General features: G+C 40.5%; 1 protein-coding gene across 9 annotated transcripts in view; it reads left to right on the top strand.

Annotated features, from left to right (window-relative positions):
* Nucleotides 1-401: 401 nt before the first annotated feature.
* Nucleotides 402-13,411, top strand: part of Map4 (microtubule associated protein 4) — a 163,494-nt gene continuing 150,484 nt past the window's right edge. For all 9 annotated transcript variants that reach the window (XM_071600671.1, XM_027932117.2, XM_071600666.1 and 6 more), the window contains exon 1: nucleotides 402-508. The gene's annotated coding sequence lies outside the window, so the exon portion shown is untranslated. The remainder of the gene's footprint in view (nucleotides 509-13,411) is intronic.

Genomic DNA, 13,411 nt, shown 5'->3' with positions numbered 1-13,411 from the left:
GCTCCTCCCAGCGAGCAGCTGCGCCAGGTTACATCACAGAGCCGCAGGCGGCCTGAGAGCAGCCCGGCCCGTGGCCCCGCGCTCCCACCCTCCCCGCTCCAGACGCCCAAGCTCTGAAGGGAATCAGCCTTACAGAACAGCGGGGGCAGCGGGTCAATCCGCTGTGCGCCCGGCTTCCGCGAGCTGGAGCGCAGCGGTCCACACTCCACAAGCCTTGCCCCCAACGGCCGGCGCTCGCAGCGCGTCCGGGAGCGGTCAAAGAGCCTAGGCCAGCTGCCATTGGCTCGCGGCGGTCCTCAGCCCGCCCTAGCCCCGCGCCTATTGGCCTCGACGGCGGCGCCCGCTGGGTAGGGGCGGTGCTCTGCCCTCGCGCCGGGCCTCAAGAGGGCGGCGAGGAAGCGGCGCCTCCCTGCGCCCCGCCCCTCGGCTCGCTCTTCGGCTCCGGCTGCTCTGGCCCTTACCCGGCTCCTCACGGCTCCCTCCAGCTCCGGCGCGGCGGCGGCGGCGGGTAGGTCAGACGTAGGCGGCCGATCCGAGGGCCGCTTTTCCACTGTCCCGGGGCTGCCCGAGCCTGCCCCGCGTCCACTTAGACCCCGCAGGGCTGCCTTGGGCGGGGAAGGGCGGTGGCCCGAGCTCGCCGGACGTGGGGCGACCGGGAGGGGCCGGGCGGGGCCTGCGGGCGTGACCTCGCCGTCTTCGAGGCGCGGCCCCGGGGCTGTGTGTCACGGCGGGTTCAGGTCCCGCGTGGGGTCGTGGGTGGTGAAGCTGGTGGCCGCCTCATTTTTCTCCGGGTGTGGTGAGCTCAGAGGCAAGGGGCAGCTTCAGCCTGGGGCCTGGGTGCAGCTCGGCATGTGGGGGACTCAAGGGTTGTTTCCTGAGGCATTAGGGGGTCAGTTGACGTGGGACTGAGGCGAGTCTTGGAGAGTGTTCTGTCGGGGGTTGTGGGTGGGGCTGAGAGTTGTCTAGAGAACTGGGCCCGAGCCGCGGCTCTTACTGTGTGCGTGTGGGCCCTGGCAGTTGGACTAAAGTCCTATGGCTGCGGGAATGGGAAGGGATGGCATTAAGAGAGGGTGGGGACAGGGACTAGAGAAGGAGCAGTTGGAGCAGAGATTATGGTTTAGCACATGAAACAGGTTCTTCATTGGTATGTTGGGTTAGCTCAGTTTTATTGAAATGGTCCTTTGGGTCGTTCGGAGTGGGGTTTTACCTTCAGAAACGTGTAGATTAAATGCATTTGCTGTTTTGGGTAGCTAATCACCTTAGGTTTGTGTTTTAGGACCCGTACTCAGGGTGGAGCATGTACTCCTCGGAAAGATTAGTGTTACCCAGCTTTCTATTGGAAAACCCCTTTTCTCCTTTTCCTCTGGTCCAGTTACAGTATTGCTCCCCTGGGCCTCTCAATTCTCTCTCCCTGGCTGCATAACATTGCAGTGTTTCTTGCTCTCTCTCTCCCGCCCATTTCCCTGCTGCTGCGCTTTTGGCAACTGCCCCTGCTCTTTCCCAGGGATGGTTGTGGCATTGCATCAGGGGATATTTGTGCTTGTAATTTGCTCACTCAGCCCTGGAGGAGGGAGAATAGTGTTTTGCAGAGACGGGAGGGGGTGCCATCAGCTTGGCTGGGTAGGCAGAGAAATGGGTGTGGTGAGGGGGGAATACAACTGCTCTGGGCCTATAGAGTGACATTGCCCAGTCCTCAACGCAGAGATTCAAAGACCAGCAAAAGCAGCAGCTATTTTTATAAATCAATCCTGAATCCAAGCTGAGCACATGGATTTAGAGTGAACAGTTGTCATGTTCTAACTATTGTGGGGTATTACTATTTGGTAGACAACATTAGAGTTGCTAAGAAGAGACTCCATCTGTACAACGCAGTGTAGGCATTTTATTTGCAACTTTTTAAAAAATATTTTTTGTTTAGTTGTTGATAGACCTTTATTTTATTTATATGCAGTGCTGAGAATCAAACTCAGTGCCTCAGAAATGCCAGGCAAGTGCTCTCACACTGAGCCACAGGCCCAGCCCCTACTTGCAACTTTTTTTTTTTTTTAGTTTAATTTTATTTATTTTCAGTACTGGGGATTGAACCCAGAGGAGTTTTACCACTGAGCTACATCACCAGTCCTTTTTATTTTTTTGAGACAGGGTTTCATTAAGTTACTGAGGGCCTCGATAAGTGCTAATGCTGACCTGGAACTAGGGATCTTTTGTCTCAGCCTCCCAAGTCTGCACTTATTTGCAACTTTTTAACTTTGCTTTTCTCTACTCCTTACAGTGGGAATCTCTTCAGGGGATGTCGCTTAAATTGATGGAGTTTAATTGTCTCTACTACATTTCATATGAAATGTTTAACCTCAGTTATACTCTTCCTTTAAAATTTAACTTTAAAATAATAATTAGAGCACTTACCATCTCCCATGAGCTAGTTTTATTATTTATTTTCAGATGAAGAATGAGACAGGAATTTGAAGTTACAGATAGTAAAATGACATTTAAACCATCATCTAGGTCTTTCTGACCTCCATAAAGTAGTTTAGAAACTTCAGAATTTTGGTCCACACAGCATGATTTCAAGTGCTTGGGAGTATATTAATGCAAAGTAAACTCACTAGAGACTGATAAACCAGATGCCAGTTTATTTATGTCAGAAGTATTGGGTGTCATGTACACAGTTGAATTTAATTACCCACTGACCAAGACACCTTCATTGTTCCTGGCAGCTTAATCAGTAATAAGAAGGCAGTTGATTGTAAAATTAGAATGAGGGCACTGAATATTCTTAAGGGATTTTTTATTTTATTTTATTTTTTGGTACTAGGGTTGAACTCAGAGGCACTTGGCCACTGAGCCACATCCCCAGCTCTATTTTGTATTTTATTTAGAGACTGGGGTTGCTTAGGGCCTCACAGTTGCTGAGGCTGGCTTTTGAACCTGAGATCCTCCTGCCTCAGCCTCCCAAACCACAGAGATTACAGGCGTGCCCCACCACGCCTAGTTTAAGGGATGTTTTAATCAAGTTCCAGAAGCCTAGAGAGTTTCCCTTTTCCCATTGTAAGAACCCATGAACTAAAGTTGGAAAGAGCTGGGGTGTGTTTAAATACATTTCCCACTCTGCTTGTTTGGTTGGTTTTGGTCATCTCATATATTTGTCAGCATCCCTGTGTTAAAATTCTTAAAAGTGGGCTGGGGTTGTGGCTTGGTGGTAGAGCATTTGCCTAGATGTGTGAGGCATTGGGTTTGATTCTCAGCACCACATATAAATAAACAAAATAAAAGTTCATTGACAACTAAAAAAATATTTTAAAAATTCTCAAATATACAAATAAAGTTGCTTATTAAAAAGTCATTTCCCATTGTTTATTGACACTGAAGGAAACACCTGGATTTTCTTTCTTTTCATTTTTTAAAACAGTATTTATTCTTAAGTTTTAGGTGGACCCAATATCTTTATTTCACATTTATGTGGTGCTGAGGATTGAACCCAGTGCCTTGTGGATGCTAGGTGAGCGCTCTACCACTGAGCCACAACCCCAGCCCTCTTTTCATTTTTTTTTTTTTCTTCTTCTTTATTTCTTCTTTAAAGACCCTGAGTTGCCCATGCTGATCTGGTTTGTAGCCAAGTGATCCTCTGTTCAGCCTCCCCAAAAATTGGGACGATAGGCACATACCATTATAGGCTTTGAATTTTCTTTTTTCTTGTCTAGATGACTTAACTTTAGTCAGAGAGTTGGTTTTTCCTGATCTCAGTGCCTTGGTCTTTTTCCTAATCTTGTTTCTAAATTTGGTAATCCATCCATGGACTATAAGTTCTTGCTATTGACACTTCAAAAAATTTTTTAATGTATTTTTTTGAATTTATTTTTATAAATTAAACTAAGGATTGAACCCAGTACCTCATGCATGCAAGGTAAACACTCTACCACTGAGCTACAGCCCCAGCCCCTACACTTCAAGTTTTTGACATTATTTTTTCTCCTCCTCCTCCTCCTCCTCCTTTTTTTTTTTTTTTTTAACATTAAACATGAATAGTTCATGTGTTTGTAGGGTTGAAACAGTTTTCCTTAGAGGAACATTTTTGACCCAATGGAAAGTATGTTGGTGGTTCATTTGATTTTTGTCAATTTGAGAGAGAAACCAAGAAAATACCAGTTCTCACTGTCTTTTTTTTTTTCCATGTTGAACTATTGAACACAGGGCTTCATATGTGTTCAGGACACCTTTCACCATTGTACCAGTGAACTACACCCTCCAGCTTGATATGCCCTATTTTTTATTGGTATTGGGCCAAGGCACTATACCTAGTCCTTTTTAGTTTTTTGAGACAGAGTCTCCCTAAGTCCTGTCTTGGCTAAGTTGCTGAGGCTGGTCTCAAACATGTGAGCCTCCTGCCTCAGCCTTTTGAGTTACTGAGATTATAGGCACATGCACCACCTTGCCAGGCCTGGTGTGCTCTTATTGTCACATTAAATCTGGGAATACCAGATAACTAACATGATTCATTACTGACATAACTTTGATGAGTTAAAGTGATGTTGCCTTTATTTCTCAGAAGGGAAAACAAGTCCTCAAGACATATGTACTCCAGGGGAAAAGAATTAATCTCAAGAGAAGGGTATCCAGGAATTTGTGAGCATATTTAAAAATCATTATAGTGTTTTATAATACTTATAGGGTAGCTGGGTGTGGTGGCACATAACTGTAATCTCAGTGTCTAGGGAGGCTGAGGTAAAGAGGATTGCAAGTTCAAAGCCAGCCTCTGCAGTTTACTCAGGCCCTAAGCAACTTAGTGAGACCCTGTCTCAAAATAAAAAATAAAAAGGACTGGGGATATGACTCAGTGGTTAAGCACCCCTGGGTTCAATCCCAAGTATTAAACCAAACAAACAAAACTAAACAAACAAAACACCCCCCACAACTCTTATGAGAAGATGCTTACAAGGCTATAACTAACTAAACAATAACTAAACAATAAATATTTAAAAAAAAAAAAAAGAAAGAAAAAAAATTTTTTAATATTTATTTTTTAGTTTTCGGCGGACACAACATCTTTGTTTGTATGTGGTGCTGAGGATCGAACCCTGGCCGCACGCATGGCAGGCAAGCGCGCTACAGCTTGAGCCACATCCCCAGCCCCAAAGTGCCTTTATTTTTATGTGGTGTTGAGGATGGAACCCTGATCCCGCCCGTGCTAGGCGAGGGCTCTACTGCTGAGCCACAATCCCAGCCCCCCATCCATTTCTTTATCCATCAAATCACTTATATCAACATGGACTCATTAATTTTTTTTTTTGGTACCAGGGATTGAACTCTGAGGGGTACTCTACTGAGCCAGCTCTGTTTTGCTTAGTGCCTCACATTTGCCGAACTCTCCATCCTTCTGCCTCAGCCTCTCCAGCCGCTGGGATTACAGGTGTACGCCACAGGAGTGTGCCTGGCCTTGTGAAGTTTTTTTTTTTTTTTCTTTTCTTTTTCAAGTGCTGGGGTTTGAACTCAGGGCCTTGTGCATGTGAGGCAAGCACTTTACCAACTGAGCTATAACACCAGCCCCTGATGATTTTTTTTTTTGTTAGCAATCCAATACTGTATTTTGGCATTGGGTTTGTGGCTCAGTGGTAAAGTGAGGCACTGGCCTCAGCACCATAAATAAAATGAAGTTATTAAAAAATACTGTATTTTTGGGGCTGGGGATGTGGCTCAAGCGGTAGCGCGTTCGCCTGGCATGCGTGGGGCGCTGGGTTCGATCCTCAGCACCACATAAAAATAAAATAAAGATGTTGTGTCCACCGAAAACTTAAAATAAAAATTAAAAAATTCTCTCTCTTTAAAAAAAAATACTGTATTTTATTGCTAGTTTATTCCAGCTTTGGCCATTTTAACATTGGTACCTGTGTTGTTGTTGTTTTTGGTAGCAGGGATTGAACCTGGGGTGCTTAACAATTGAGCCACATCCCCAGTCTTTTTAAACATTTTTTTTTTTTTAAATTTTGAGACAGGGTCTCACTAAGTTCAGGGCTTTGCTAGATTGCTGAGGCTGATCTTGATCATGATCCTTCTGCCTCAGGCTCTGGAGGTGTTGGAATTACAAGTGTGAGCCACCATGCCTGGTCTGTGTTCTTTATTCGCGCGCGCGCGCACACACACACACATACACACTCACACACACACACATATACATACACTTTTGTGTTTTAGGACTGTTTGATATTGTAAGATGCTCCTTTCTTATTTTGTATTTTCTCTGTCCCAGTGCTAAACTAAGCCATTTCTCCAAGGAGCCCTGGCTTCTTTTGTTAAAAAAAGTATTAAGATAAAGATTCGGTTTCTGAATGTGTGTTTCTTCTGGGGTATCACTGCTTCTAGGTCCTCTTGGGACAGAACTAGGAAATAATGCATGTGTATATGAACATATGCATATATATCCACATATATATGCATGCTCACATGTGTGTATATATCTGTTTTTCTATCTGTTTTCATATCTGATATCTGACTCTAATCCAGCATCAGAGAATTCCTTCTAGTATTCCCCCTTCTTGCTTATTTGTAACATCTTTTCTGACAAAGAAATTTGGGTGGCTTAACAAATAAAATTTTAAAAATGTTACATAAATTTCTGAAGCATTTAGCAGGTGTTAACTACTTTAAATTATTTTTATTTAATATTGGTATTTATTTTTTTGTCCAGGGCCCTGAATGCTGGGAAAATGCTCTACAACCAGCTCCTTCGGGATTTTAAATTATTGTTTTTCAGTTTGAGAGGTGAAGTCATTTGCCTCTGGCCAAACAGGAAGAGAGTGTCTAGCTCAAATTGATGACCTGTACTCAATTTCAGTGCTGTGTTTCATCCCAAGCAAGGAAGTCTCTTCATATCAAGTATATTGGCTAACTAGTTAATATTTGTCCCTTTTTGATGGAATGCTTCTAGTTAAAGAAATTACTGTTTTTTAGCAGTTTTTAAAAAAACTTTTTTTGTATTGAGGACAAGAATAATTCCTTTCATGAACTTCTTTCTACTTGTACAGTCATAGAATTGGAAGAGATTTTAAGGATGATCTAGGCAAGTTTTTTGCATATAATGTAATATCTCATCTCTCCAGTCCTCCACACAGGTATTTCTCAAGATAGGGAACTAATAGCTGGTGGTTACCAACCAATTCCATGTTTGCAAATTTGTCATTTTAGGAAGACTTCCCTGAAGATGCTTTCAAATCTGCTTCCCTACAGTTTCTGTTCTGTGATTCTAATTTTGCTACCCCCAGTTATTTTTATTCTGTGAATCTCCAAATTCCACTTTCCAGCTCTTCAGTGACAGTTATTTTGCCCTACTGAAGTTTTTTCTTTTCCAGACTAAACAGTTTTTTTTTTCCTCCAGATGCTTCTCATGAAATGTGCTGATTTTTTTTTTTTTTACTCTGTTGGGCATCATCCTTTGTACATGCTACAGTTTGTCAAAGTTTGTAAGATATGGTCTAATCTAGATATTGTGTTAGGCTTTTGAAATGAAGTGATTATAAAATTCATTATGACTGGGCGTGATGGTGTGCTTTTGTAGTTCCAGGCAGCAGGCAGAGGCAGGAGGATTACTTGAGCCCAGCTTGGAAACAGTGCGACATCATCTTTAAAAAAAAAAAAAAAAATCAATTATGCTGGGTATGGTGGCGTATGCCTGTAATCCCAGCATCTCAGGAGGCTGTGGCAGGAGGATTGTGAGTTCAAAGCCAGCATCAGCAAAAGTGAGGCCCTAAACAATTGAGTGAGACCCTGTCTCTAAATGTAAAATAGGGCTGTGGAGGCTGGGATTGTGGCTCAGTGGTAGAGCGCTAGCCTAGCATGGGCGGGGCTCTGGTTCCATCCTCAGCACCACAAAGCACCACATAAAAGTAAAGGTATTGTGTTGTGTCCATCTACACCTAAAAAATAAATATTAAAAAAAAAAAAAAATAGGGCTGGGGATGTGGCTCAGAGTGCCTCAGTTCAATCACCAGTACCCATTGCCAAAAAAAAAAAATTCAATTATAATCCCTGCCCATAGGGAATTTACTACTGAGTCATTTTCCATCAGTGCTGTTTTAGAATAAATTATTTTTCTTTTAATATTTTTTTTTCAAAGTTAGTTTGTATCTGTCTACTAGAAAACTTATCTCTATGTCTTTTTCCTAGAAGTGCTATTAAGCCAAGTCTTTGTCCTTGGTTGGTTGGTTTTTCTGAACCATATGTTTGACTTTTTTTTGGGGGGGGTGCTGGGAATCAAACCCACAGCCTTACATGTGCCAACCAAGGTGGTCTATCATTGAGCTACATTTCCAGTCCTCATGTATTAGACTTTTCACATTCCCATTTTCTTTGCTAATTTCTGTCCGTTGTTCCAAAGGGATTATTTTGAGTATTGTTTCCATTACCTTCCCGTGTCTATATAACTAACTTTTTTTTTTTTTTTTCTGGTTTTCACTTGGGTGATTAAAAAAAAAAAATCACTGAGTATCAACATAATACCCTAGTAGTATGTAATTAGAGCCAAAATTTCATGCTTAATTTTTCTCTTTACTATTTTAGGAAGTATATCCAAGAGAGATCTTGGTTTTGATTTTCTATAGTTTGTGTTTAAAATTATGATTAAAATGTTTTACATCTTAAAACTGAAGGTTGTAGTTCAACCTTTCTTTTCTTTCCCTTATTTATTTATTTATTTATTTATTTATTTATTTATTTATAAAGAGAGAGAGAGAGGAGGGAGGGAGGGAGGGGGGAGAGAGAGAGAGAGAGAGAGAGAGAGAGAATTTTTTTAAATATTTATTTTTTAGTTTTCGGTGGACACAACATCTTTGTTTGTATGTGGTGCTGAGGATTGAACCCGAGCCGCACGCATGCCAGGCGAGCACGCTACCGCTTGAGCCACATCCCCAGCCCTATTTATTTATTTTTTGTTTTCTGCTACTGGAAGTTGAACCCAGTGGTGCTTTACCACTGAGTTATATCCCAAGCACTTTTTATTTTTTATTTTGAAACAGGGTCTTGCTAAATTGCTGAGGGTCTCAAGAAATTGCTGAGACTGACCTCAAACTTTTAATCAGGACTCCTGCCTCAGACTCCCAAATTGCTGGGATTATATGCATGCATTATCATGCCTGGCAGCATAGCTAGATCATTTTAATAGTTTTGATTGTTGACCAAAATTAGGTTATATGATTCTTTTTTTTTTTTTTTTTTCATTATGACAAAGTATAGGTAGTTTCTGACTTATAGTGAATAACATATAAATAGTTGTAGCTTTCCCTGGTGTGGGGACACACTTCTCTGGTTCCAGTGGTTCAGGTGGATGAGGCGAAAGGACTGAAGGTTCAGGGCCAGCCTTAGCAACTTAGTGAGACCCTGTCTAAAAATAAAATAAAACGTTTTGGTGCAGTTGTGCAGGACTGTCATCCCAATGGCTTGGGAGGCTGAGGCAGGAGGAATGTAAGTTCAAAGCCATTCCCAAGGGTTGGGGTTGTGGCTTAGTGGTAGAGCACTTGCCTGAAATGTATAAGGCATTGGGTTCCATTCTCAGTACCTCATCGAAATAAAAATAAAATAAAGATTGGTTGACAACTAAAAAATATTACAAAAAAGCCATTCTCAGCAATTTAGTGATACCCTGTCTCAAAAAATAAAAAATGGTTGGGGATGTAGCTCAGTGGTAGAGCATCACTGGGTTCAATCCTTTGGTACCAAAAATTAAAAAAAAAATAATAATAATAAAAAAAAAATGGCTGGGTGTCTGGGTTCAATCCCCAGTACTACCAAAACAGATGAACAAACAACATCAAAGAAAATACAACAACAAAAACCCAGGAAAGAAAAAAAGAAATAATTTGGGGGAGTGAGTGTTGCTTTGGGTGGCAGGTAAATAAGTGATTTCTGAGCTTAGGAAGAATTTGGGAGTAGAGGGGTTAGGGGATCAGGCAGACTTTTAGGATTGGTTCAATTCATATCAGCTCAGATGTCAATCTTTATTTATTGCCTTTCTTTGGGAAAACCTGCTCTCGGTTCCCCTCTTGCATTGAGAGAATTTTGTTCCTATTTCTATTCTTCAGTAAATTCTTATCTTTGAAAAAAACCAAAGAAAGTCTTTTGTAGCTACTTTCCTAGTTTAGGTTGTTTTTTTTCTTTGATGTTTTATTTTATTAACCAAATAAATATTTATTAATATTTATCTTTGAGCATTTATTATTTCACATTTAAAAAGACACATTCCATAAAACTTATGTTTTAAAGCATATAATTTGGTGGGTTTTGATGTAGTCATAGTGTTCTGCAACTATTACCACTATCTAATTCCAGAACATGTTCATCATCCTCAAAATAAACCCCATACCCTTTAGCAGTTTCTTCCTGTTCCTTCTCATTCCTCTATCCACTGGCAACCACAAATTTTCCTTACTCCATTATGGTATTTCATATAAATGGAATCATACAATAAATCGCCTTTTGTGTCTGGCTTTTTTCATGTAGCCTGTTGTTTTTAGGTTAATCCATGTTATAGCATGTGTCAACCATTTATTTCATTATTATGGCTAAATAATATTTCATTACATCGATACACTTCATTTTGTTTATCCATTCATCCATTGATGAACATTTGTGTCAATTCTCTTTTTAGCTAATATGAATAATGGTGCTATGAACATTCTTTGTATGTTTTTATGTGGGCATAGGTTTTCATTTTTCCTGCATAAGTATACCTGGAAGTGGAATTGTTGTGTCATGTGGTTACTGTGTTTAACCTTTTGAGGAACCACCAAAGTGTTTTCCAAAATTGCCTTTCATTTTATATTCCTATTATCAGTATTTGAGGGTTCTAGTTCCCTCCATATCCTCGAAAGACTTGCTAATATCTTTTTGAGTATAGCTATCCTAATGGGTATGAAGTGGAATAGCTCATTGTAATTTTGATTTTCCTGATGACTGATGTGCTTATTTACTAATCGCACAACTACTTTGGAGAGTTTTGAGATCTTTTTCATTAAAAAAAATTGTCTTGGCATCCATGTTGCAAGTCAGTTTACCCAATAGATACACAGGTTTATCTCTGAACTTTGATTTTATTCTGTTGATTTACATGTCTTTCCTTATGCAAGCACCACACTGTCTCAACTTTGTAGTATGTTTTGAAATCAAGAAGTGTGAGTTTTCTAACTTTATTCTTTTTTTTCAAGATTGTTTTTTATTTTTTACTTTCAAACTAAGTTGCAGAGGCTGACCTTGAACTTTCCATCTTCCCACCTCAGCCTCCCAAATTCTTGAGATTACAGGCCTGCACCAACATACCGAGCTTCTAGATTTTTTGCTATTCTGGATTCCTAGCATTTTCATATGAATTTTAGGATCTGCTTGTGAATTTCTGTGAAAAAGGAAGTTAAAATTTTTAGATACTGTATTGAATTTGTCAATCAATTTAAAGAATATTGCTGTCTTAAACAGTTTGAAATCTTCCAGTTCATGAACATGGAATGTCTTTTGTATTTTGTTAATATTTTTCAGTGGACACAATACTTTTATTTATGTTATGTGGTCCTGAGGATCAACCTAGGGCCTCACACATGCTAGCCAAGCACTCTACCACTGAGCCAAAACCCCAGCCTTTTTTTTTTCTCTCTTTCTCTCTCTCTCTCTTTTTTTTTTTCCATTTTTGATAGTACTGGGGATTGAACAGGGAAACTGTATAGTTGAGCTGTATTGCAGGCCACCTGCTTTTTGTTTTTTTGGGGGGGGTACCAGCACTCGACCACTGAGCCACATCCCCAGTCCTATTTTGTATTTTACTTAGAGACAGGTTCTCAATGAGAGCTTTTGCTGAGGCTGGCTTTGAACTTGTGATCCTCTCATCACAGCCTTTCAGGCTGCTGGGATTATAGGCTTGGCCACTGTGCCTGGCTACAGCCCTTCTTTTTTAAAAATATAAAACATAAATTTTTTTGGGGGGGGGGTGCTGAAGACACAGCTCAGTAGGTAGAGTGTTTGCCTCATATGCACAAGGTCCTGGGTTCAATCCCCAGCTTAGGCTGGTCTTGAACTTATACTCCTTCTGCCCCAGACTCTTGAACACCTGGCGTTGACAGGTGCAGATCACTGTGCTTAGCCATTTATTTATGTCTTTAAGTTCTTTCTCAGTGTATAAGTCTTTGCACTTCTTTGGTTAAATTTATTACTATTTTTTTGTAGGCTGGGGTTGTAGCTCAGTGGTGGAGTGCTTGCCTTGCATGTGTGGGGCACTGGATTCAATTCTCAAACTGCACATAAATACATAAAAAATAAAATTTCATTGACAACTAGAAAAAAATTATTATTTTTTATTTTTATTTTTATTGTACTGGGGAATGAACCCAGGGCCACTTTACCATGGAGCCATATCATATTCATATATATAAAATAAAAATATTATGTCCAATGAAAAATATTTAAAAAGGAAGATATTCCACCTTCATGAACTGGAAGATTTAAAACTGCCCAGTATTTTCTGGGCACGGTAGCACATGCCTGTAATCTCAGAGGCTAGGGAGTCTGAGGCAGGAGGATCCAGAGTTAAATAAAATAAAGTTAGACTCAGCAATGGCGAAGCACTAAGAAACTCAGTGAGACCCTGTCTCTAAATAAAATACAAAATAGGGCTGGGGATATGGCTCAGTGGTCAAGTGACCCTGAATTCAATCCCAGATACCCCCCCAAAACAAAACAAAACAAAATAAATAAGTAAAATACAAACTAGGGCTGAGGTTGTGGCTCAGTTGTTAAGGATCCTGAGTACCAAATCCCTGGTACCAAAAACAAATAAAAAACAAGACAGCAATATTCTTTTGTGTGTGTGTGTGTGTAGGGGGGGTACTCGGGCTTGAACCCAGTGCCTTGTACATGCAAGGCAAGCACTCTACCAACTGAGCTATACTCCCAGCCCAAGATAGCAATATTCTTTAAATATATATATATATATATATATATATATATATATATATACATACATACATACACACACATATACACACACACACAAGCACATATTTATTTATTTAAGTTGTTGATGGATCTTTATTTTATTTATTTATATATAGTGCTGAGAATGAAACCCAGTATGCTAGGCAAGTGCTCTACCACTGAGCCACAACCCCAGCCCCTTATGATGTGTTTTTTTGTTTTTTTAATTCCTTGGGATTTTCATATTGACTTTAAATTATATATGTCCACTGGCCTGAGACCCCTTTGAAATCAGATAGTATTTACTTTATTTTTGTTCTTCATTTCTCTTTCCCTTCTGCCAAAAGTATATTCAGTTTATGCTGGAGTAATGGTGCTATTATGGTGGGATTTAGTAAAGCATACTGCTACTAATGGCTTGGAAAAATGCAGAAAGGAAGTAAAGTATTGTAAGACTATTTTTGCCTAT

This window comes from Marmota flaviventris, chromosome 1 (genome assembly GCF_047511675.1).
Source record: "Marmota flaviventris isolate mMarFla1 chromosome 1, mMarFla1.hap1, whole genome shotgun sequence".
NCBI classification, from domain to species: Eukaryota; Metazoa; Chordata; class Mammalia; order Rodentia; family Sciuridae; genus Marmota; species Marmota flaviventris.
The sequence above is the reverse complement of the archived record's forward strand: the minus strand, read 5'-3'. Positions and strand labels throughout refer to the sequence as shown.